The 26,349-nt window shown below is 39.7% G+C and overlaps 1 protein-coding gene and 1 pseudogene across 3 annotated transcripts in view; one reads left to right on the forward strand and one right to left on the reverse strand.

Moving 5' to 3' along the window:
- NAMPT (nicotinamide phosphoribosyltransferase) overlaps window positions 1-26,349 on the forward strand; it is a 401,813-nt gene that overhangs the window by 133,681 nt on the left and 241,783 nt on the right. The window contains exon 2 of one of the 3 annotated variants that reach the window (XM_057304071.1): window positions 21,699-21,886. The exons of the other annotated variants lie outside the window; for them this stretch is intronic. The gene's annotated coding sequence lies outside the window, so the exon portion shown is untranslated. The remainder of the gene's footprint in view (window positions 1-21,698; window positions 21,887-26,349) is intronic. 3 annotated transcript variants of the gene reach the window in all.
- Window positions 15,631-18,911, reverse strand: LOC113258651 (ADP/ATP translocase 2-like; annotated as a pseudogene).

The following is a 26,349-nucleotide window of genomic DNA, read 5'->3' on the forward strand; positions in this document are numbered from 1 at the left end:
CAAGTTGCAAAACAAGATGGAATTAGCTTGACTTTAATGCAAATTTATGTTCAGGTGTTACTTCTGGCCAAACCCTTTGCTCATTGTCTCATAAGTCATGTTGGAATTCCTTTGGCTTACTGTTCCATATGGTTTTTGGATCAAGCCAATGGAAAGCCATCGATATTTGGGGTTTCATCATTTTGTTTCTGCTTACTCACCGAAGCAAAAACAGGGTGACCTTTTTGTAGAATGTTGTAAAGCCATTCTCCCACTTAGAAGCAGGCCTCATTCTCGAAGTCTGTGTAGAAGTTGTTTAGGACTATGAATACGTTTTCTCATTGATTTCTAGTCTGAACCAAAAAAAGCATTTGTGCTGAAATTTTAGTGTGTAGAAAAATCATGTAGTGGTACTTGTTAAAAAAAATTACTCAAACTGGGGATGTACTGTATGGTGACTAATATAACAAAATAAATATTATTAAAAAAAAAAAACCAATATTCCCTATGATTTCTCTTCTTAAAAATTATTGCAACTTGCTTTATGGTTCAGTATATAGTCTACTTTGATGAATGTTTCTTGTGTATTTGAGAACAAATTCTGTACTTTTGGGGTATAATGTTATATAAATGTTATTCAGGTAAATTTGATTAATAGTGTTTTTTTGTATCTCCTAAATCCTTGCTGATGTTTTTCTGATTATACTGTCAATTACTCAATGAAGTGTGTTAAAATCTCCAAAAAAAAAAAAAAAAAAAAAAAAAAAAATCTCAACCCCACTCAGGGATGTATGGGCACAGAAACTCCGCAGGGGGTCTGTGGATCTGCATTTGCAAATAAATCCGCAGGGGATACAGATGCAGTGAGAAGCATACTATAAAGGTAGTTTAACCCATAATGGACTGAAATAGCAGATATTTTAGATGAAAAATAGTAAAATAAAAGTTCCAAGCTAAGAGAAAATATTTAGACTAGATTTACAAAACACATCTAGCGTGGTGTACATTGGAAAGCAATTTATTTAGAGTAGATAAAGAGGTGCTGATTCATTTATCCTCTCCACAAATACCATTTGAGGTCCTCCTTTGAGACAGGCACTTATTTAGATGGGAGGACCACTAATTCCTCCCAAAGTTTATAGTCATCGGAGGAGGCAGATGTTAATCAGATTAACACACTAAATGAATAAATAATCACAAATTGAGGGAAGCGCTGGGAAGAAAAAGTATAAAGCGAATGACTTAGTTTGGGGGGGGGGCGATGGGGGAAAACTTCCCTGAGGAGGTGATACTTGGGCTGAGATCTGAATGAAGTTGTCTCAGTGAGGTGTGATTGGTGGACCCCTGCAGGTGGCTGGGGCTGAGGGCATTCTAAGGGGATTGTGTGAATAAAGGTCTAAAAAGGAGGAGGCACGTCTCTGGCTGAGAAATGGGAAGAAGGCCAGCGTGGCTGATGGCAGAAGAGACTAGGGAGGGAGTCCAGATCCTTGCAGACACTTGTGTAATGACGTTGATCTTTAGCTTAAAATCGTAATTGGAATAAGTGTGTGTGTGTGTGTGTGTGTGTGTGTGTATGAGAGAGAGAGAGAGAGAGAGAGAGAGAGAGAGAGATCACTGGTAGCAATGTGAGCAGATTGCAAGGTGACCGAGTAGATGTAGATAAAGTTTGGAAGTTTTTGCAGCACCGCGAATGAGGTTTACTGGCCTCTTGGACTAGGGTAGAGAAGTGGAAAAGGTGAGAAGAAAACAAATTCCAAAGATGCTTTGGAAGTTGTTGGTGGATTGGCTGTGGGGAGTGGGTATCACAGAAGATGTCTTGGGCTTCTGTCTTGTACGCTAGGTAATGGTTATGCCTATAATTAAAAACGGTGGAAAGGACCAGCTCCTGGGGGGGAAGCTCATGAGTTTGTTCTTAGACACATTGAGTTTGAGATATCAAAGTGGAGATATTGAGGCAGGCCGATGGAAAAACACATCCCGAATTCACTGGAGTAGTTTGAACTGCAGGTACAAGTTAAGGTCATCAGTGTCCAGATTATTACTGAAGCTTTACGCATAAGTAATGCCGTGGGATGAGAATTTACAGTGAAAGAGAAGAAGTTCTGGGACAAATGCTCGGGAAACTTCAATATTAATGGCAAGTACAGGAGGATGAGCCTGATAAACCTGCAGAGGAGTGGCCAGGGAGGTGTAAAACCGAAACAGAACAAAAAATAACCCGGAGATTGTGGTGTCATGGAAGGTTGGGAAGAAGGAAGAGTTTCAAGGAAGAAGCAGTAGTCCTTGCTGCTGAATGTTGCTGTGTGGTCCAGGAAGATAAGGAATGGAAAAAAGATTCCCTGGTAGGTGAAAGTGGATGCTGTTGGTGGACCTTGCAGGAACCGTTGTAGTGGTATTGGTGGGAATAGAAGCCACACTGGCGTGTCTTGAGAAGCGAGTAGAGGTAAAAAAAAAAAAAAAAAAAAAAAAAAAGGAACAGGTTCATGGACTCTTAACTGGGCTCTCTAACGGTTAGTAGCATTAGTTTTTGTTTGCTCGTTTATTGCCCAATTTCTCTTTAAAGTGTGTTGTTTTGCTTTGATGTCTCAGTAGTGGTACTTCTGTTTTTTATCAGCCCGCCATTAGGCTTGCAAAGAGAATAATTATAAGTTTAAAAAAAAAAAAAAGCTGGTAAAGAGTATTTAAAAAACTACCCTAGGAGACTGGACAAGAGTTACAAGAAAAAGAGCAAAATTGAAAGGGGTTCACAAATAGGGTCTACAGGTAGTAATAAAAATAAAATTAATAGAGCGATATATGAAAGAACTCTTAGGACACTCCTATTATGTGTGAGGCACTTGGTACAGCACTTTGAATATAATAACTCATTCAGTAATCACAGCCCGAGGAGTTTTTCTCATACTGTAGATCAAAGGAATTGGGACCCGGAGAGTTTGAGTGAATTGCCCAAGGTCATCTGGATAAACAGTGGTTTTGAGCTGGTTGAGCTGGGATGTAAACTCTGGTGTCTTGAATCTTCAGTTTTCATAACTAAATGAGTATGAGTTTGGCAAGTAGAATCAAGTGAGTTCCGAGTGGTAGAAAACACAGACAAAGCAGGGAACCTGACAGGGGCTGAGTCCCACTGAGGTAAAGCGAATGGTAGCATGGGAGAGATGTGAGCAAATGTCCTGGAGTATGGACTACCAGTCCCTCCTCCTGTAGACACTCCAGCCTTTGCTAGTGATTTTCTTGAAGAGCCCCTTCCCCCCCGACTACCCTATCTTTAGGCATTTAAGGGCAGGGATTGAAATAGTCACATGTATTAGCATACTCAGTCTTCTTTATATGGTAGCACTATGCTACTGCTTTAACTTAGCGTAGTCTGACTCAGCTTTGAGGTCTTAACCCCGGTGGTGGGATGATAGGAAAAAATCCCTCTTGGATAACATGTCCCCAAAGTATTTTTCTTTTTTGGCACAATGTCTAGCATTCAATAATAGTAGCTATTCTATTTATTATTTTAACCTCACAACTGAGAGGAGGGGGTGCACATAATTTGGGGGATGCTCTTCTTGATGGGCAATTTGGCCATATCTGAGGGATATATTTTTTTTTTTTTTGGCTTCTTTGGCACTATACTTTAAGAAGGCCTTATGGGGCGCCTGGGTGGCACAGTGGTTAAGCGTCTGCCTTCGGCTCAGGGCGTGATCCCGGCGTTATGGGATCGAGCCCCACATCAGGCTCCTCCGCTATGAGCCTGCTTCTTCCTCTCCCACTCCCCCTGCTTGTATTCCCTCTCTCGCTGGCTGTCTCTATCTCTGTCGAATAAATAAATAAAATCTTAAAAAAAAAAAAAAAGGCGGCCTTAGAGCACGTTCAGATGAAGGTAAATGAATTCATAGTTTTATCATGTGAAAATGGAGGGAATTAAGGATGAAAAAAGAAGAAAATGAATACTCATGGCAGAAACTTCAAGAAGATAACTTTGTCTCAATATAAATACGTAATTTCTAACAACGCCTTTGAAAGTTGTAACACACTGCCTTAAGGAATAATGGAGTTCTGAACCCTGGATGTGGTCAACATGGCTAAGTACATACATGAGAAATGATAGATACGTTGTAGATAAATGATTGATTCATAAACTGTAGAGAGTAAGTGTATGGAAGAGGCCTATTAAAATAGGCACTCAAATATATCTATTGAATAGATGAATAAATTAATGAAGCTGGAAGCCATATTCCAGAAAGTCTATGATACTATGTAATTCTTCACACCTTGGGAAATCAGAGTAGTGTTTCAGTGACGAGGGATGATTTTGAATCCAGACAGGGTACTTCCCAAAGGGACAGGTCACAGTAGGGACACTGGACTTGGGTGTGGTTGGCATGGTGCCCAGGGAAGTATGAGGTGTGATGAGGAGGACAGTGGTTACAACTAGTTGATCAGCTTCTGTTTTATCTTGAATCACTCCAAGCTCTTGGTGCATAATTACTATAAAAATATCAGGAAAATACTTCCTTATCTCCAAGGAAAGACAGGTGACAGGGAAGCTCAGGCAGACAGCCACCAGGGACAAGAAAATGTACATTCCGGCAGGCGAGTGAACATTCGTATTAAAACTAAAGTTATTAACCCTGATAATTACCTTGAAAGGATTTTTCTAATTTTTTTAATGAAGAAACAAGAATCGAAATATATAGTTGACATCAGCTGTTCCACCTATGACTCTCAGCTAAATGTCTTTTAGCTTTTCTCTGTGGCTCCCTTCTGTTCTAAATTATTCTAGGGCTTTACAGGAATTTATAAATTCTGATGTTGCTGATTAAAAGTAGTTTTACAAAAGCCTTGTTGATAAAAGTGTGGTGGCTACTGAGTAAACAGTTGTCCTGAATTGTCAAAATATGTCAGCACAACTTGCTATGATGATACGTTTTGAACTGCGAAGCTCGTGGGTCAACTCTCAGTGCATTAAATGGGTTCCTTTTTCTTCCTGTGGATTTTCTTTGACGTTAAATTGTCATGGTGACAGAATAGCAGCATTGCCAAATGTAGTTTTCATGGCAGGAAAAAAATATAAGCCGCATGCAGTAAAGCAAACCATGGAAACAGTTCAGCTCCACGTATCCAGAGCTGACATTCACATAGGACAAGTCGGTCTACTTGCAGGCTATATATTCTTGCGGAGTTGGCTACAATAAATGTGTCTATTTTTTTTCCTTCTTTAAGATCAAGAGCAAGGAGATAAAGAATTAAAGAAGCTCATTGTGGTTTATAATTCTGAGAAGGAAATAAGAACAGCTCTCAAACCAGTTTGAAAATGAAATTAAGTAGAAATTATGATAAAGATCTCCTTTGCTGCTTGTAGAATTTGCTCTGGGACTTAACCTTTACAAATTTGAGTCTGTCTTATTGTTCAGTTCTGACCCACTCTCCAGGAGCAGGAGTTTTCTGGAAGGAGTGCTTTCCTACCTCTTCGTCTCTCCTTCCACCTGCTGCTGGGGTTATTCCTGGCTACCTACCTTTGTTTTTTCAGAAAGGAAAAACAAGGTAAGAAGGTTAGAACTGGAAAAACTTGTAAGATCACATAGCCCAACTTCTTGATTTTATCCACGAGAAAAAAAAAATGCTTCTAAAAGTTCGGTGGTTATCCCTGCCCACACAGGAAGCTAGTGGCATTACCGTGGGCAAACAGCTAACACTTATTGCAACAAGATCATGTTTTAAGTACTTTAAAAAACGTTAGGTAATTTAATCCTCCCAACAATCTTATGAAGTAGATACTAGTATCTTGATTATTTTACAGATAAGAAGAGTTCGTGTTACTTGCTTCTGGTAAAAGCCAGGAAGTAGCCAAGCAAAGACTCAAACATGGGCATCTATGGTGGAGAAAGTCATGGGGTTTTTGAGGAAGATAAATTTATGTTGCAATTCTTGCATTAGCACTTAGCAGCTTTGAGATGTCGGGTGGTTTACTCCATCTCTCAAGCCTCAGTTCCCTCGTCTGTAAAAGAGTGATGTGGGATGGTGGTAAAGTTGAAATGAAATTATATAGGTCTTAGCATAGTGCCTGGCACTTAGGAAAGGCTCGGTTAACAGTAGCTATCATTTTTACTATCATCATTTTATTATTTTTTTAAAAGATTTTATTTATTTATTTTTAGAGAGAGAGAGAGCACGCAAGCAGGGGGAAGGGCAGAAGGAGAGAGAGAATCCCAAGGAGATTCCCTGCTGAGCACTGAGCCTGATGCTGGGCTCAGTCCCACAACACTGAGATCATGACCTGCACAGAAATAAAGAGTGAGCTGCTTAACTGATTGAGCCACCCAGGTGCCCCTCATCATTTTATTATTTTTATATCTTCCCCTGGAGTCTATCTAGAGATTTCCACCAACCTGTTAATCTTACTGTCAAATATCATCCGAACATCTCTACAAATATAATGCTTATGAAGTCTTGAACCATATTTTTCAGCATTAGAGTTGCATTAGAGTAAAAGTATATAGCCTCTCCAATAAAAGTAGTTAAATTTTAGTTGCATTTTTTAGTTTTTGAGCATTATTAAGGGTATATGTAATTTCCAAACTTCTTACACTCACTTTATTCCTCTTATCCTCTACCCATACCTGAAAGCAGTTCCTCTTAGTAACTATCTTCTCAATGTCCCTTCCCCCACATTCCATATATATATACACACACACACAATTATATTTATTACCCAAAGCCACCTTAGGTAAAAATGTAAATTTATGATCATCAAATTTCAGAGTCTATAGTCTCCTTAAAAATCATGTCATCCAGTCATTGTTGGGGGAGGATGTGAGTTGAGAGGTGTGGATAAAGATTTATGATTTTAAGTTCTACTCTGAAGAACCACCATCGTCCCAGCAGCAACATGATTTATCCCACATGCAATTTTTTCAACCTTTTTTGAGTAGCCAATAATCGTGTCTCCAGCAGTCTCATTAACAACTGTCTACATTTAGAAATGTTAGCCCAGTTACTAATCTACAGGAAATAACAGTAAGAGTGTTGATTCCCCTGAATATGGAGTTCTATATCATAAAAAATGTCCAGATAAGGAGGATTAAAAGCAACATTTTTCTGGTATCAATTGTCCTAAAACTTAGGTGACTCACTATTCCTATAGATTCTGAATCTCATTACCGTTGTAACCGTGTCCAAAGTTATTCCAAAATATATAACGTAGGCTGTGTTATGGGAGCTCTTTGCTATGGAAGAAACTGGTTTAGAGCTTGGAAGTAGAGAAGATGTGCCTGTGTGTGGGGAGAAGAATGAGGCTGAAAAACACCTGGAAAGTGACTTCAGATTTTACATTTCGTGAGGTTAGGGAAACTTTACTGTGCACAATTGTTCCACTTTTCCTTTCAACTCTATAACCAGATGATGGTGATGATTAATTCCTTCATGCTGCTTCTTGCATCCAAGAGAGTTGGTTAGTGGAGCCAAGCACTGTTTATCCCTGATTTAAATAGAGAAAACCACAATAATATGGAATCAACAGTACATAATGGTTTATCTTCCAAGAATCAGAACTCAAATTTATTTATTCATTCTTCTATCTATTCAACAAATATTTGTGGAGCACACACTATAATCCACCAAGAATTGACCAGGTTCTAAAGGATTGACTGACACAAATCATGCAAGATAATGCTTATTCATTTTAAAAGAGGAATAGTCTTTTCTAATAATCAGAATGCTTGGGCATGCCTGCCCCGAGACAACTCAAATTTGTCAGAAGATTGCTTGGACAACGCAGAATCAGAACAATGATTGTCATCTGCTTTTGTTTATTTTATCAGACTATGGAATAGTCTGAAATACGTACCTGTGAGGTACTGGGGGAAAAAAAAGACTACCATTTCTTGCGCACTTACTGTATACCACGCAATTTTATAGATCCGGGAAATTATGTAGAGGAGTTATGTAAGTCACCCAAGATTACACAACTTTCCTTACCTGTTCCTTCCACAACTTGTTGATGTCAGATAGCCTTCCTCTCTTTAGTACCTCTCCTTACCCACTGGCATCAATCCTGAGATATCAGTGAATTGCCAGTTAGTCACGTAACACTTAACATCACAGGGCTTTTATGCTGTCATTTCCCCAAGATTAAAGACTTGAAACTAAAGACAAGTAGAGCTGGGTCTGGTATAAAATAAGGCTGATGCTATAGGTTGAGCACCAGTAGGCTTTGGTGTTTATGTTGTTTCACAGTGGCAATGAATTTGCAATGAACTAGCCAGCCGTTCCCTCTGTCTTCCTCCTTCCCCCCACCCCTCTTCTTTTCTCTCCTTCCTCCAGAAGAAGGTATTTGCAAGATGGTTGGGACAGATTGCACTTAGAGGTACGGTCTGGGAAAGGAAGGTTTTTCTCTGTGTTGGGCCTTACGTGAATAGAAGACCATGATCTCCAGAGCACGCTACCCTTCTTAAAAATGCTAGATGACTGAACAGGAATGTGTTCTGCAGGCAGAGCTAGGGGAGTCTTGGGAAGTGAGCCGGGTGGCAGCAAGTCTGGGGAGGGAGCATCACAGGCTAGGTCAGTGTGAGACTGGACTTTCTGAATGAGCAGGAAGCCCTGGCCCGGGTGTGAAACATGCAGAACCTATTGATCTGGGCAAATAAAAGCACAAGATTGACTGACATGGAGGATTTAAGAGAGTGAGAATACAGAAAATCAAATATTAGGTACAAAAAGTATAAATACAACCAGATTAAAACAATTACTTCTAGGGTGTGCCACTCTTGATCTTGGGGTTGTAAATTTGAGCCCCATGTTGGCGATAGAGATTACTTGTAAAAAATCACTTTTAACATTTACATGTGGGGATGTTCTACAATTAGGAATAATGTAAAATCACATTCATTGTCTTGTTAATGGAGACACAAAAAATTGGTAAGGAAAAGGTGGCAAAATTGTACAGAGTGTATGACTGCAAGATATAATAAGAACGTGCGTATGGAGAAGGCTGGTTATGTTATTGGTGGTCTTCATTAGGTGATGATATTGTGGACAACACTTAATTTCTTCTTCACACATATTTGTATTTTCCAAAATGCATTTATTTGTATTTTTAAAAATGTTTTTATTTTTTATTTTTTTTAAAAGCTTTATTTATTTTAGAGAGAGAGAGGGCAAGCAGGGAAAGGGGCAGGGGGAGAGGAAGAGGAAGAGAAGCAGATTCCCCACTGAGCCTGGAGCCCAGCATGGGGCTTGATGTCACAACCCTGAAATCCTGACCTGAGCCGAAATCAAGAGTTAAATGCTTAACCAACTGAGCCACTCAGGTGCCCCTTTATTTTAAACAGTGGGACCCCCCAAAATAAGAATTTGTCAGTGATTCTGTACTAAAAGCAGGAAGCAGTTTATAGCTGTTAAAATTTGGCCACTAAAGACATGGGTTATTTTGGTCTCATGACAGATGTTTATGGAACAGGATGTCCCAGCCTCTCGTAAGTCAGACCGGCTGACTTTGTACTTTGCACGCTGTATTCTGCTGTGAGCACGAAGAAAATCAAAGCTGAAAAGGAATTTAATTTATCATGATGGTGAAGTGCAGTGTACCTGGAAGATGGATGTTGCAAGGGATTCTAGTCTCTAGACAGCGGGGAAGCCAGAGAAAATGCCGGGAGGTTGTTGACAACCATACTGGTCCCTTGCCTACTCTTCCTCTCCCCCAGCTCTGACAGACTGGAGGAATTAAATTCCTTTTCAGCTTCTCCCAGGCCTCTCACTACTCCTGGTCCTTTGTCCTATCGCCAAAGCAGAGCATTTTGATGAGGATTAGTTGACAGTCATTAACATGAAAAAACATTGATTTTAATTACTCTCTTTTCCAATGGTCACCATTGACCCTTGCCCATCCCTGTGTCATTGCAGAGCCTCCCCTCAGTTCTGACCACTTTGAATTCTGTCTTCACACCTCTGGAAGGGCTCAGTAACTTCTGTCAGGGTTCCCCTTGGAGTGCACGTTGCATCAATTTCCTCACTGCACCAGTTCAAACCATTGAAACCATTACTGCCTCTCCCTTTATCCTTTGCTTCTTTGCCTCAACCCCACTTCCCCCTGACTCTCCATTCTTATGCCAAAGTTTTCTTTTAAAATGCTCATGCCACTCTTCCCCCCAATATCCAATACCTTATGGTACTCGATGGGATAATCCAAATTCCTATGCGTGACCTCAAGGTATATTCCCAGTTTCTTTACCCACGCCATCCCTTCCTCAGAGACTAGCTCTTGGGAACTCTAGGTTCAGCCCCAGTAGATGTACCTCGTCCAGAAGACACATTCTCTTTCTCTATGCCTTTGCTAATGCTGTTCCCTTTGCCTGGAATAACCCCCTGTCTTTCTTCGCAAAAAAAAAAAAAAAAAAAAAAAAAAGCCTTCTGATCTTTAAAGCCTCAGCTCAGTTGTTACTTCCTCCTGGAAATCATAAACCTAACCACCAAAGTTATAGTTGTTCAGGTATTTATATTTTCTCTGAGAGCACTTTGTTCCTCGGTATGGTATAGCTTTTACCATGATTGTATACTAATTCAGGGGTCCTCATGTGTAAAATGGGGGTAATGGCAGTATTTCCTCAGAGGGCTGTTGGAAGGACTGAGTGACTGTATATCACATTCTCTGTTAGGCAGGTTCGTGTAAGCTACAGAAATAGCTGCACAGTTAGTGGAGGCAGGCAAAGAGGCCATGAGGCAACAGGTCCTTGAGAAGTTACCAGCAAGCAAAAGCCATAATTAAGCAAAATCCAGAAGATAATTGCAGTAACCTGTGAGGTAATTCATTGTCGGTAGCAGGGTAGTAGGCAGACATGGAGGAACTCAGGGCCCTGAGAGCAGCTGCTTTGCCATCTCTGCTCTGATAGACCCTGAACCCTGTCCTGTCCCCAGCCTACTTTCCTGGACCCATCGAGGAACAGCTACGTGATTTGCAGGACCCAGTGAAAAGGGACAATATTGAGATTCCTTGTTCAAAAATTAAGAATATCAAGACCGCAGCCTTACTGTATTAAACCAACTGAGTGTCTGTTTCTTGCAAATATAATCGTTGGATGAAAATATTCCTCCTTTAAATCTTGTTCCCCGGGACACCTGGGTGGCTCAGTCGGTGAAGCATCTGCTTTCAGCTCAGTTCATGTTCCCAGGGTCCTGGGATCGAGCCCCACATCTGGCTCCCTGCTCAGCGCGGAGTCTGCTTCTCCCTCTGCCTGCTGCTTCCCCTGCTTGTGCGTGCGCTCTCTCTCTCTGACAAACAAATTCTTAAAAAAAAAAAAATCTTGTTCCCCTTTATTTGTAACTAATCTGGCTTTGAAGTGGGGGCAACATGTGGTTTCTTTGTAACTCTCATGGTATTTTATTTGTAACCTTGAGGCACTTAGCACTTTCTATCCTGCTGTGATGGATACTGACAGTCTGATCTCCCCTCCTGGCCAGTGAGTTAGTTAGGGTTTTTTTGTTTTGGGTTTTTTTTTTTTTTTTTTTTTTTTTTTTTTTGAGGGTGAGTTGTTTTAAAAGTGGGTCTATGTCTGTTTTATCTTTGTTGCCTCCAGCCTGCTTATATCCAGCTCACTTGATTGTACTAACTAGTAAAGGAATCATCATCTCTCCTGTTTCGGAGCAGGTTACTGAGAGTAATTAGTACATGATCAAGGATCAGACTGAATTATCTTGGGATAATTCCTTGCACAAAATATGCCCCTGGTGTTAGAATTATCACAGCCAGGCATGTCCCCCCAGTAAGGGAGAAATAACATTCCTTGTGATCACAGAATCCTCACTCATAGATAGGAATTTCAGTAATTACAAAAAGAAACTTTTTGAACCCTTGAGTTGGTAAGGTAAGCTTATAGGTTATGTCACATTTATTAAATACGTCACTTCCTGCCAGGAAATGTCCTCCATACTTTGCATACATCAGCTTCCTTAACTTGATTCTCACTGTGAACACAGTAAAGGAGGCGCCATTGTGCCCATTGGGCACTAGAAGGAACCAAGGCTTAGAGCACTTTGGCTGCAGTGATACCAACAGATGGTGTAGCCACGAGCATTTGTCCACACGCGTAGCATCTACCGTTTATTGCTTCATCAGATTTCGCTAAACCTCTGAGAGTGGCCCTAGACTAAATAGTGTCTGCTCCCTTCTCTCCCTCATTTGAGACCTTTGTCCAAGCTCTTCAGGGATCGACACCTTCCCCACAGGTATCCCTTGCCAGCATGCTTTCCCTTTGCTCCTGTTATTCAAGGGGGAAAAAAATCTGTACTAAACTCAGTAAGGATTCCTAGTATTTGCCTTAAAAAGAAAAAGTCCAGAATACACATTTATTCAGAAGCACAGTGCTCTGAAGCCTTTCCTACACTGTGACCCTAAAGGCAGGGGAAGGTGGTCAGTCACTCCAAACAGAAATTTTCCTCAATCTTGCATATTATTTGTAAAATCCATGATAATTTTGTGTTCTCCATATCACATTTACTTTGGCATTAAAGTTACTTTCCTAAAACTTGATTAGAGTATAAATCATTTTAAATTATTTAACCCTCATCCCCACCCATCCCAAATCTTTCAGTAAAAATGGAGCTCTTAGAACATGAGTCATTGTCCTGTGGTTCATATATCCACCAGCTTACCTCTGAGTCCTGTACTTTTATTGATTGAAAAGTAATAAATTAATACACTATTAAAGGGAGAATGGGGACCTGAGAGGGAGTAGGTGATGGCGGGGAAAGAACTGTCTTCCCGGTGGGCCTGAATTCACACTCTGATGGCCCACTTGCCTGGAGATGCCTCTCCAGGTGTCAGAATAGCCCATTGAGGAGCAAGAGCAAGACAGATATGAGTCCTACTGTCTGGGCCATTTGGCACACACCTGACAATTGGGTTGGGGTTGGGTTGTCATGCTTAAAAAGACCACTGACAGCTGGAAGATGTCTAAAGAAGGGACTCAGAACCATGGCAAACAATATTAGCCCACAGTTTTGAAGCACTAAAAATAAGCTAGACATTTGGTAATTTAAAAAATATATATAAATATATTTTATATATATAAAATTTATATTTATATATATTTATATAATTTAAAATATATAAATTTGGTAATTAAAAATATATTTTATATATGTATATACACACATATGTATAATTTTATTGAATATGTACAGCGGTCTTTTTGAGCTATTATCTAAATTTTACAGATGAGAAAATTGTAGCTCAAAGAGATTGAGTAGCTTGCCCGATGTCCCATACTAACGTGTGGTAGGTGATGTAGCGACATTGTTGGTCACCTTCTCAATTGTCATTCCCTCTTTTCTTGCTAACAGAGCCTGATTGGGTTCATCCTTCTCTAAGAGTCCATGTCTTTCTAAAGAGGCTGAGTCCCTCTCCAGGGCCACTGGGAGTAAGGGGAATGATGAGCCTTCATCAGTTTAAATCAGTCACGAGCATCCCATCATTCTTACCAAATGATTGGTGTAGGCACTGGCAAGGAGCTGTGAGGAGAAGTCAGAGGATTAAGTTTGGGGAAGTTTCCCCTTGCTCTTTTTTTTTTTTTAAAGATCATTTATTTATTTAGAGAGCATGAGTGGGGGGAGAGGCAGAAGGAGAGGAAGAGAGAATTTCAAACAGACTCTGTACTGAGCCTGGAGCCCCACCACGACACTAAGACTAGGACCTGAGCCCAAACCAAGAGTCTGCCACTTAACCGACTGAACCACCCAGGCAACCCTCCCCTTCCTCTTAAAGTGGCAAAAAAGGGATGCTTCTTTTTATGCTTCTGGACGTTGTCATCTTTATGTGACACTGAGACCTGTGGTAGGCGTTGTAAAGGGTCCAGATGACGTTAATTGCTCTCAGAGGCTTTATCATTTTATCTCTGTCAGCGGATAGAGTGATAGCTGATTCCTCTAATCCAGTCAGGGATTAGGCAGAGTTAAGACTGGTTGCAGTTTCTCAAAGATTCTGTCCACCTCTAATTTTCTTCTGTACCCAAAGGATAGTTTTTAAGATCTTTTAACCGAGAGCCTTGTATGTTCACTGGGGTACCTTCCCCTGGTGGTCTTGAACGTGAATCCTCACGCACATCACAGGGACGCTGCAGAAAACCCCACTCAGCTTTTCAGCAGGTTTCTTCATGGCTTTTAGCCTAATGCCCTCAAAGGCTCCAGAGTTTGACAAACGTCTTGGGGAGAAAATATCCTATGTATGACGCTCAGTTCTCCCTTCTGTTACTACCTGGCATCAGCCCTTCAAGTCTTTGGTCTTGTGTGTCGGTGAGACCCCTGAAGTTCTCTGGTTTCTCTGTCCTCCAGCAGTGACCCTGTGCTTAGGCAAAGTCCAGGTGCACAGCCTCTTGCCCTGAGCCCAGATTTGGCAGATATCTCCCAGAACAAAAGAGGCTGCCGAAGTCAGCACATCTCTGCGCAGTTCTCCTTGCTCTAGAATCCTGTGCCCTCTAATTCTGGTTGTATCAGCAACTCTTGGATGCCTTTACACATTAGAGGATTTTTAAAGTTTACCCCATTTGGTTTTTCTCAGCGGGACCATTGGCCAGCTGCAAGCTTGGCCGTGCCTTCTGTGTTTTTAAAAAGTAGTTGATATAAAATGGCAATCTTATACATTTTTATTATGAATGTTTTCGGTTGCACAGAACAGTTGAAAGAATAGTGAATCATATGTCTATCACTCACACTGGAAAACACTGCCATGTTGCTCTGTTTGCTCTGTCATCTATCAAACTTTTGCTGAACCATTTTAGAGTAATTTGCAGTCTTTTGGCAGTTCCATTACAAACAATTCAGCAAATATCTTCTAAAAATAAGAATATTTCCTTATATTATGTACCATATTGCACCCAAAAAAGATGAATGGTTTTCTTATGTCCTTGGCTGACTAGTCTATAATACACATTTCCATTGTCTCCAAAATACCGTCTGTAGCAGTGTCATCCAACTGTGATAAAATCATGCGTTGCTTACTATGTTTCTTTTAACCTAGCCTCTTTTATTCGTGACATTCGCAATGTGAAGATGCTAGACAGTAGAGTCAGAGTAAATATTTTGGGTAAGGACACGATGTAGATGATCTGCATAGTTCATTTGCATTATTTCAAGAGGCACGTGGTCTCTCACAGCTACACCGCTAGTGATGCTAATTTGATCACTAGGTTAAGGTGGTGACAGATTCTTTCCATTGTACAAATATGTTTTCCCTTTGTCATTGCCAGGTCATTGGCGCTGTGTTGATGTCCTCTTCCCCCCCCCCAAACTTTTACTTACTGGATTTAGTATTTATTGATAATTTTTGCCCGAATACATCTTGTTGAAGTTTGTCGTATGGGTAATTTTCTACTTCTGTTATTCCTTCTTCATTCATTATCAGGCATGCCTTTCTTTCTGTTTCAAAACATTTTTAAAAACTTCCCATTGTCATCTGAGGATGCACTCTACTTCCTTCCAGTGATGGAGGATAAATTCTAGTTACCCTGAAATTACTGATTGCCTGAATAAGGAGATGATATATCACCTTTAATGCTGGCAAATAGGTTAAATTTTTTTCATTTTCATTTTTTATTTTTAAATTTCAGATTTTTTATTTCTTCAAACTTATTTATCAGGAGTGGCTGAAATAAAAAATACAATTGAGTCCCACCATCATGGAAATGGCTTTACGAGAAAACTGGTCAGATAAATATTATCACTTCTCATTTTCAGCCAGTAAATAGTTGCTGTTGATAAACAGACAGCCAACAGTCTGTCAAGAATGTTCCAGATACATTATATGATACCACATGCCTGTTCACAAGGGGCAAAAACTAGGAAATAACTCACCTGAACGTCTTGATTTCATCATATAAGACAAGCACAAAAGCAACACCCGTGCCTCTGATAACATTGATCCTTGCTCCCTTGAAACAAGCTTTGGCTCCTTCATCACAAGCAATCTTCCTCCAGCAGGCAAGCATGCCTTATACATGATGTCAGTTCCTTTGTGCCCTGAGTGCCCCGTTGTACGGCCACGAACAGTGTCAGACGGAGAGGAAGTCAACCCAGCAACCACCGTGACAGACTGTGCGATCATTCAGCTGATGAAGTTGGTGGTATGCTTGGGATTGGAAGCATTCCCTGTGCGGTGTCCTCATTACAGAAGTAGGCAGCTCGGTGGACGAGCATACCCTGCACAGACACGTTAAACTTGATTTAGGCCCTTAATTCCACCAGATTGTAGATCTTAGCCAGGCAGTCAGGAGGCCTCTGAATTCCCTTTCAGCTCCAGCTTTGCCCACACCCACGGCTAGCCTGGTAAGCACAAAATCAAGAGGATACACAAAACACAAGGATGTGGCCCCAGTGGCACCACTGGATGCCAGATTCCCTGCAAAGTAGCACCAAAACCGGGTTCCCTTGTCCACACCACCCAGGAAGATCTGCTTGTATTTATCTTTGAAGGCCAGGTTGAGAGCCTGAGCAGGGAAGTATCTGTTGACATTGGCCAGGTTACCAGGCAGAAGGACAGGAATCGCTGCTCTATAGGGATACAAACCACACAGTCCGTAATGCCCTTGTATTGCTTATCCGCGGTGATTTGCTCGCTGGCAGGCTGCACCTGCAGCAGCAGCGTACCCACTCAGTGGTCATCTTGGAGATGACCGCAGCCACGCCACTCCCCAGGAAGTCCTTGGTGAAGGACAGAATGACATCTGTCATGTTGAAAGGAAAGAGGAGGTGGGCAACTGTGTGACTGTGGTAGGAACCGGCTGGGACTCTGGGGTTTTTGGGTTTTTTTAAGTATAAGCATGGACTTGTGGACTTTTATGGATTCAACATGTTCAGTGAATTATAGTCCTTATCCTTCTTGATGTTTAAAAGAGGCCAGATATTACCGGTGGTAGCTCCTGTCCATTGGCTTGTACATCGTATTGGAGCACTTCTGTGTTTTCTGCACAAGAAGATGCTCTACTCTCACCTTGTACTTAAGCCATTTCTCCAGGAAGTCCTGGTTCCTTCAACTGGGGGATAGTATGTGGAAATCAAGGTAATCGGACTAGTGATGCTCATTACTATGAGGATGATAACTGCATTGAGGTTAATGGACAGAGATCTATAGACATACCTATAAAAAATCATGAATCTTCATTGCTATTTCAAATTCACATTTAACATTACAGTTTTTCTTTGATGTTCTATTTGTGGCTCTTTTTGTTCCACTGAAAATCTGGGTCCCTGGTAATCTATTTCCTAATTTTCTCTGTCCTACAGATACATAAAATAATTTCACAATTATAGTACTGTTACCATTAAATCTTGAAATATATTCCACTAGAAATAAACAAATTCCTTTGAAATAATTCTTTTTCTGATATAAGAATATATGTCATATTTGGTTTCAGTTTGTTTTCAATTTTTTGGTTTGACTTTTTTAAGTATTAACTGCTTCCTATTCACCCCATTGATGAGGGAGAGATTCTTGCCCCCAGGATTAGGGGGATAACCAGACACGGAATACCTGACACTGGACCAGTGGGATAGATAGCAGTTTATTAGTCACTTATGCTCACAGCATGGGGGAGAAGGATGCGTACTTCATGCAGGGTCACACAGGGGTTGTATTCAAGAACAGTGAATGGCAAGGAGCTGTGGCTTTTGTAGTATCAAGGGGGTGGGCTGCACCCTGGTTCCTGCAAAGGACATGATTGGCTCCTGCGGGAGGATGTGATTGGCTCATTCGAATAATTTTGTGGGCTGGCAGAAAACTGAAACCCTGTGCTCTGGGATAAATAAGAACGTTGCCTGGTCCCTTTGAAAAAGAGGGTCGTGTGGCTAAAGGCCCTCATATCCCCAGGAGCAGAGTAGGGAGGGGAACTTCAGTTTAAGACCCTCCTGATTTTATCAGATGTCAAGGCAGCACATCCCATCAAGCCTTCATTTAGGTTTTATAGCACAGTAAAACATGTGACTCCAGGGAGAGACTATATAAAATGGAATCTTCAGGGTACTGTCTCCATTCTTACCCCTTCTACTCTGTTTCCCACATGGATAGCCTATTTTCTTAGTTTCTGATTTATTTTTCTAGTGTCTCGTTTTGAAAATAATAAGCAAATGAGCAGATCTCTCTCTCTACTACTTATCATCTCGCTATCTGCCTATCTGTCCTCTTCCTTTCTGGCACAAAAGAAGCATACTTATCTACGTTCTGCATTTTGCTGTTTCCAGCAAGAACACTGTATTGACACCTAGAGAGCTTGTTCATTTTGTTTTTACAGCTACGTTGTACATCATTTTGTGGGAGTAACTATAGTTTATTTAACCAGTCCTTTATTTTAGTCGATGTTTGAGTTGTTTATAATATTTTGATAGTACAAATAGTGCCATTATGAATAACGTTGTGCATATATTATTTTCTTTACAGTAGTATATCTTCCTGGTGCAGTCTAAAAGTGGGATTACTCTAAGTATAAATTCATATAAAATGTGGTCAGGTATTGCCAAATCCTTGATGTGGAGTCGTAGGATTTTCCCAACAGCAGTGCATGCCTCTCTGTGCCCTCACCAACAATATATATTTTCAAACTTCTAGATTTTTTACCCATATAAGAAACGTTAAATCAATGAAATTGTCTGTGTATTTCTCATGTGAATGAGATTTATGGATCTTTTTGTGCATTTAATTGCTATTTACATTTATTTTTCTCTGATGTGTTTGTTCTGGTCTTTTGCCTAACATTTTTATAGATTTCTGGTCCTTTTCGACTAGATTTTTAAGAGCTCTTGATATGTTAGGGATACCAATCCCTTTTTGTCATATAAATAGAAATATTTACTCCCAGCTGGACATTTTTCTTTTTCATTTGATTATGATGTTCTTAGCTATGCAGAATATTTTAAGTTTTAATTTTTTAGAGTTTGAAACTATTTTCCTTTATCGTTTTTGGATTGTCCCCCAGTCCCTGGTAGTAGATGAATTCACCCATGATTTCTCGAAGAACTCGTATGGTATGATCTTTCGCAGTTAGATCTCTGATCCGCTTGGAGTTTATCCTGACATACAGTGTGAAATATGGATTCAGTCTTAACTTTTCCCAAATAGTTACTTTTCTCAGTACTTGTTATAGAAATGTCTATCTTCTAAAATGATTTGATAGATCACCTTTATCAAATACTAAATTTCTGCCTGCACTTTTTAATGCAAAACTCATCAAGTTTATCAATGTTATACTCATTTAATAAAAAGCGTTGGAAGTTTTTCTTCTTGACGTCTGTTCAGAAGGAGTTCAAACAACATTGGCGATATCTGGTCTCTGGAGGTTTGCTAGGTGTTTGGTTTTGTTTTGTATTTTAGAGAGAATGTGCATGTACGAGTTGGTGGGGCAGGGGGCAATGGGAGAGGAAGAGAGAGAATCTTAAGCAGGGTCCAAGCCCAGTGGGAGCCCAATTTGGGGCTCAGTCTCATGATCCTGAGATCATGACCTGAACTGAAATCAAGAGTCAGACACCTAACTGACTGAGCCACCCAGGCACCCCTGATTGGTGCTTTTTGAGGGTTATAGCTCCTTGATAATTTTCTCTCTTTCTTCTCTAGAAGTTTTTTCTCTTTGATCTTCACTACATTCAGTTTTGATAAGTCCTGTTTTCCTAGAAAATTCATCTAGGTTTTCCAATTTATTTCCTTAGAATTGTTCAAAAATAATCTCTTATGGCTTTTTTCCTATAATGATTTCCCTTTCGTCATTCCTTATTTTGTGCATTTGTGCTTTTTGCTTTTATTTCTTTTGAGTAACTAGCTAATAGTTTGCCTAGTCTGTTGATTTTTATGAAGAACAGGCTTTTAAAAAAGTAATTCTAACACTTTCCGTATTTTAACTTACTGACTTCTCCACTCATCTTTTTCAAAACAAAGAAACATACACAAACCTGCAAAACAGCCAGTTATAGGGAGACTACCCTTGTCATGACAGGAAAGCAGACTGTATACATTCGCGAGATCCCTTGCTTTTCCCCTCACTTCAGCCTTTATTATATTATACATCTACATGTTGGACTTCAAAAGCCTGCTGGTCCCTGTAGCTGAACCATAGGGAGTCCCATTTTTCAAGCCTCTTCCACATTTTGCTAACTTCTCAATGATGATAGGTTTAATTAGTCTCTGTCTGTTCATCTGCTTGCTTCGCAAACAAATAAGGCAGCAACTCCAGGGGCCATGGGCTTAGGCAGAGGTATCTTTGATGATGGGGGGGGGGGGGGAGCCACACACCAAGAATAGAAATTGCTTTTTACACTTATGGGGAACATTGTCCTTCCTGATCCCAAATTTGGGCAGCTCCCTGGGGATTCTTAACAGTTACCTTTTTATGAGCTCTAGAAGAAATGGGCCTGGGGCTGAGAGGCTGTATCTTGGACACATGGACAGTGTGTCCCCACTGGTCTCCTACCTCTCATTCCCCTTCCTGTCGATGCAGGTCCTTCTCTTTTTGTCCACCTTCAGTGCACAAGATTGTTTGAAATCCGAACCCAGGGAAGGTCTGTTTTTAGATTTCTTGATGGTGAAGTTTAGTAAGCTTTTCTTTTAAAAGTTTTATTATGGAAAATTTTAATCGTGCAGAGAAGTCGAGCGAGTATAGAATGAATTCCACACACTGACATAACAAACATCAACATTCTGTCAATCATGGTTCATCTTCCACCTTACATCACATCATATCATCTATAAATTTTTCAGAAGTCAGTCCTTAAGTAAACAAACTACCAAAATGCCACTTTCATTTTTAACAAAATAATAATTCCTTAACATCACATATTACCCAGTGCAAGGCCATATTTCAGAATTGTCTCAAACTCTCTTTCATGGCTATTTTAATTGAATCAGGATCCAAACAAGGTCCATGCAAGTTTTTTTTAATTTTCTTTTTTTTTTATTGAGCTATAATTGACATATAACATTATATGAATTTAGGTATACAGCATAATGATTCAATCTTTGTATGTATTGTGAAATGGTTACAATAAGTCTCGTTAATATCCATCATCAGACACAGTTAGAAAAATTTTTTTTTGTAATACAGAGAGATTTTAGATCTACTCTCTTTGCAGCTTTCAAATATGCAGTACAGAATTATCAACTATGGCTACTATGCTGTATATTCCATCCCCGTGACTTAATCGTTTTACAGCTGGAAGTTTGTACCTTTTGACTCCCTTCGCCCCTCACCTCTGGCAGTCACCAGTCTGTCCTCCATGTCTATGAGCTTGGGTGCTGGTTGTTGTTGTTGTTGTATAAGTTGCACCTGTAAGTGAGATCATACGGCATTTGTCTTTCTTTGTCAGACTTGCGTCACTTAGCATAGTGCCTTCAGGGTCATTTATGTTGTGACTGATGGCAAGATTTTCTTTCTTATGGTTGAGTAGTATTCCATTGCGTGTATGTGTGTGTGTGTGTGTGTGTGTGTGTGTACACACACCACATCTTCTTTATCCATCATCTATCAGTGGACACTTAGGTTGTTTCCATACCTTGGCTGTTGAAAATAATGCTGCAATGAACATGGAGATGCGTGTATGTTTGTAAATTAGTGTTCTTGTTTTCTTCAGATACTCAGAAATGGATTAACGGTACATACAGTAGTTCAATTTTTATTTTTTTTTAAGAGTCACATGCTTTACTGACTGAATAAGCCAGGCACTCCAAAGACATTTTTTTTAAAGATTTTTATGTATTTATTTGACAGAGAGAGACAGAGAGGGAACACAAGCAGGGGGAGTGGAAGAGGAAGAAGCAGGCTTCCCGCTGAGCAGGGAGCCTGATGCGGTGCTCGATCCCAGAACGCTGGGATCATGACCTGAGCTGAAGGCAGATGCTTAACTGACTGAGCTACCCAGGCGCCCCTTGTCTTTTTGATGATAGCCATTCTAACAGGTAGGAGGGAATATCCCCTTTGTGGTTTTGATTTGCATCTCTCTGAGGGTTAGTGATGTTGAGCATCTTTTCATGTGCTTGTTGCCATCTGTGTGCATTTTTGGAAAAATGTTTATTCAGATTCTCTGCCCATTTTTTAATCAGATTCCTTTAATCAATGTCTTACAGTTTTCAGTGTACAGATCTTTCACCACCTTGGTTAACTTAATTCCTAGGTATCTTATTCTTTTTGATGTAGTTATAAATAGGATTATTTTCTTAAGTTAATTTCTCTTTCTGATAGTTCATTATTAGTGTGTAGAAACACAACTGACTTTTGTATATTAATTTTGTATCCTACAGCTTTACTGAACTTATTCATTAGTTCTAACAGTTTTTTGATGGAATCTTCGGGGTTTTCACTGTTTAATATCCTGTCATTTGCAAATAGTGATAGTTTTACTTCTTCCTTTTTAATTTGGATGCCCTTTATTTCTTTTTCTTGCCTAATTGCTAGCTAGGACTTCCAATACTATATTGAAAAACGTTCTAAGAATAGGCATCCGTATCTTGGTCCTGAAAAACTTTTTAATCAGCTTTTACCACTATGATGTTCACCGTGGGTTTGTCATATATGGTCTTTATTATGTTGAGGTATGTTCCTTGTATACCAACTATGTTGAGAATTTTTATCATAAATGCATATTAAAGTGTCTCGGATGCTTTTTCTGTTTCTGTTGAAGTGATCATATAATTTTTATTCTTTATTTGTTAATGTGGTGTATCACATTGCTTGATTTGTAGATATTGAAGCATTCTTGCCTTCCTAGAACAAATCCTACTTGATCATGATATATGATTCTTTTAATGTATTGTGTTTTTTTAATTTAAATTCAATTAGCCAAGGTATAGTACATCATTCGTGTTTGATATAATGTTCAACGAGTCACTAGTTGAGTATATCACCCAGTGCTCTTCGTATCGCATGCCCTCTTTAATTCCCATCATCCAGTTACTCCATTCCCCCACGCTTCCGTTTCTGCAACCCTCAGTTTGTTTCCCAGAGTCAAGAGTCTCATATGGTTTGTTGAATGGAGTTTGCTAATTTGTGTTGAGAATTTTTGCATCTGTGTTCATCAGGGATATTAGCCTGTAATTTTTTTCTTATGGTTCTTGTCTGGTTTTAGTAGCAGGGTAATGCTGGCCTTGTAAAATGAGTTTGGAAGTATTCCCTCTTCTGTTTTTGGAAGAGTTTGAGAAGCATTGATATTAATACTACTTTGTATGTTTGGTAGAATTCACCAGTGAAGACGTCTGGTCCTGGACTTCTGTTTTTGGGAGGTTTTTGATTACTGATTCAACCCCCTTTCTAGTAATTGGTCCAATCAGGTTTTCTGTGTCTTCGTGATTTGGTCTTGGAAGATTTTATGTGTCTTCTAGGTTGTCCAACCGCACATACTTTTGATGATTCAGAAAATGCAGACTAGTTTAGAATTGGTCTACATTGGCCCCAAAGTCTGGATAATTAAATCATTTATAAATTCTGCAGCTTTCAGGTACTTGGAGACGTGCAAACCAAGCCAACAAATTATTGCCTTCTTTCACAAATAAATGAGAACATTTTTATTGTGTACTATTAATACCTTATGAATGGCTTCCCTGAAAGTGCTAGAGGTGCAAGCAATTTATTGTAAGCTCTAAAATAATAACATTTATTGTTTTTCTGGTTTTATAAGCAATATAATTTCATTGCTGAAATTTGGAAAATAAACAACAAAAAAGTAAATAACAGTTCTTTCACTTTGATATAAACAATTGAAATTGTCATATTTTCTTTATGTACTTCCATGTATATACTTACTTTTAAATCAAATAATTCTTTTTATATACTTTATATCCTATTTAGTAACTTAACGTAGTTAATGTTCATAATATCATGTCTTTAAATATCTTTCAAAAATGTAATTTTTTAATGGCTACATAACAGTCCATAATACAGACCTGGTTTAATTTATTTACCTAGTCCTCTGAGGTTAAATATTGATGTATTTTCATTTGCTACATCAGTATGTCAGTATTTTCATTTAATAAGGAACCTTGCAGTCCTTCCCTTTGTGCGTAAAAATGAGCATTTATTTTGATTATATTAGGAATTGAGTTTACTAAGTTTAGGATAATGAACAGTTTAAAGCTTATCAATGCAGATTTTTAAATTATTTCTAAGAAAGCCTATGGTATTAATATGGAAAATGTGAGAATCTCATTGTACTTACTCAGGGACCCGGATTGACAGATCCTTCATCTCCCCAGAGTAGGAAAAGGAAAGCGAGGAGCGTTGCACATTGGTACCTAAAATTTCTGTCTAGATGTGACAGATTTTGTCTGCTCGCATTTTATTGGCCGTAGCAAATCACATGACCACATCTAATTTCAGAGTGAGTAGAGGAGTGCATTTTGCAAGGGAAAGAATGGGAATTTTTGTGAACAGCTAATTACTGCCACGCTATGCTTCAGCCAAGCGAATTGGGTGAGCACTGCTTTGAAGGCAAGTCCATTGGTGGTTCCATTTCTGGGTGTCATGCTACCAGAGATGGTATAGACTAACTTTCTCATTCACTGGTGGCCTCAAAGGCATGATTTTCTTCAGCACCCTTGACCAGTACTTAGGAAACAGCACTTTTGTTCACTTATTGATCAAATATTTGATCTAAGATGCTATACCTGGTGTGTTATCGTGAAAGATGTCCTCCAGCAAATCCTTCCATTTCTGAATATTGATGTTGTTCTTCCCACCAAGACATGGAATATATTTCTCCTTTCCTTAAAACTGAGCTGGTTTTGTGGCTTACCTTAATGAGTGTGATGTAGCAGAAGTGACACTGCCTCCAGTGTGGGTCTAACCTTACTGGGCCTGGAGGCCTCGCTTGTGCTTTTGTAGAAGCCAGCCACCATGTAAAGAGATCTCTGCTATCCTACGAGAGAGATGACATGGAGAGAAATCCAGGAAAATGGCAGGACACCCCAGACATTACAACCCTAGCTGAGTGCAGCCACACAACGGCCTCTAGCTGGTACCACATGAAGCTACAATGAACTAACCTAGTAGAGTCCTGACTGAACTGCAGAACTATGAGCAGATAAATGGTTGCTTTAAGCCACTAAGTCTGGGGGTGGTTCCTTATGCAGCAACAGATATGTGATCCGTTACACGTGGGCCCCTGATCTTATGTATTATAATAAAATTCAGTGTGTGGTAATTGTTATAAAAGAGGTACAAAGTACTGTAGGAGATCAGAGCAGAGAGATGACTTGTAGACAGAGGTAGTGGGGAGTGTTTCATGGAGATGTAAACAAAATGGGTTTTAAAGACAGCCCAGCTATGCTTTCATCACTGTTACCCTCTAGGCATATTTTTTCTTAGATTTTATACCTCACCTCATCCTCTCTCCCACCAGTGTCCTTCTGATTAAGATATAAATAATATTATATCTTAGTAATTGATTTGAGCCCTCTTGTCCCGTTCTTTGCATTTTAAGAGGACTGTATTAGATAAATGAATCACTGTGAGGCGCCTAGGTGGCTCAGCTGTTAAGCATCTGCCTTTGGCTCAGGTCGTGATCCCAGGGTCCTGGGATCGAGCCCTGTATCAGGCTCCCTGCTCAGTGGGAGGCCTGCTTCTGCCTCTCATACTCCCCTTGCTTGTGTTCTCTCTCTTGCTCTCTCTGTCAAATAAATAAAATCTTAAAAAAAAAAAAAAAGATAAATGAATCACTGAATTTCAGGAACAAACACAGGGAAAGTGCTTTGGGAAGAAGATCTTGTAGTGTCAAGCAACTTGTATCCCATAATCACTCTTTACTACCCTTACAGAAAGGCTGGCTCTGTTCTTACTGGTTAAGAGTATACTTCCCTACTATGTCCCCAGGATGACACAAGGGAACGGTCTCTTCATTTGAAGGCACATATGTTAATTCTCCCTTTGAAGCTCACCATAAGCCCTGATAAATTAACCAGCTCAATCAGCGACTTCTGTCTGTTTGCATTTCCAAGAATGTTACGCAGATGTAAAGCAACCCTTCCTGTTCAGTCTTCAATAGGTAGCTACTTCTGTTAAGTTCCTTCCTCATTAAAGTCTCATACTTGCACTCAGCTCAAAAGTCAGTAGTATGGAAGTAAGCACATAGATTTACAAAGTCAAACACAGTGAAGTTGAGCAGTCTAGAGCTGAAATTAGAATCCAGCAAATTTAAAGATGTGCATACTATGTGACCTACCAGTTTGACTCCTAGTACATATCCTCAATGTACCCAAGGTAACAGTATGCAAGTGTTAATGAAATGACAAAGAATTGGAGTTCATCTACTTATTTATGGACAAGAAAAATAAAAAGTAAGTGGTGGTATATAGCAGCAAAACTGAATGAGAATTACATTTATAAATATCCATGGATCTCAAATATATGTTGAGCAAAAAGAGTAGGGTTC

Source organism: Ursus arctos, unplaced genomic scaffold (assembly GCF_023065955.2).
Source record: "Ursus arctos isolate Adak ecotype North America unplaced genomic scaffold, UrsArc2.0 scaffold_3, whole genome shotgun sequence".
NCBI lineage: Eukaryota > Metazoa > Chordata > Mammalia > Carnivora > Ursidae > Ursus > Ursus arctos.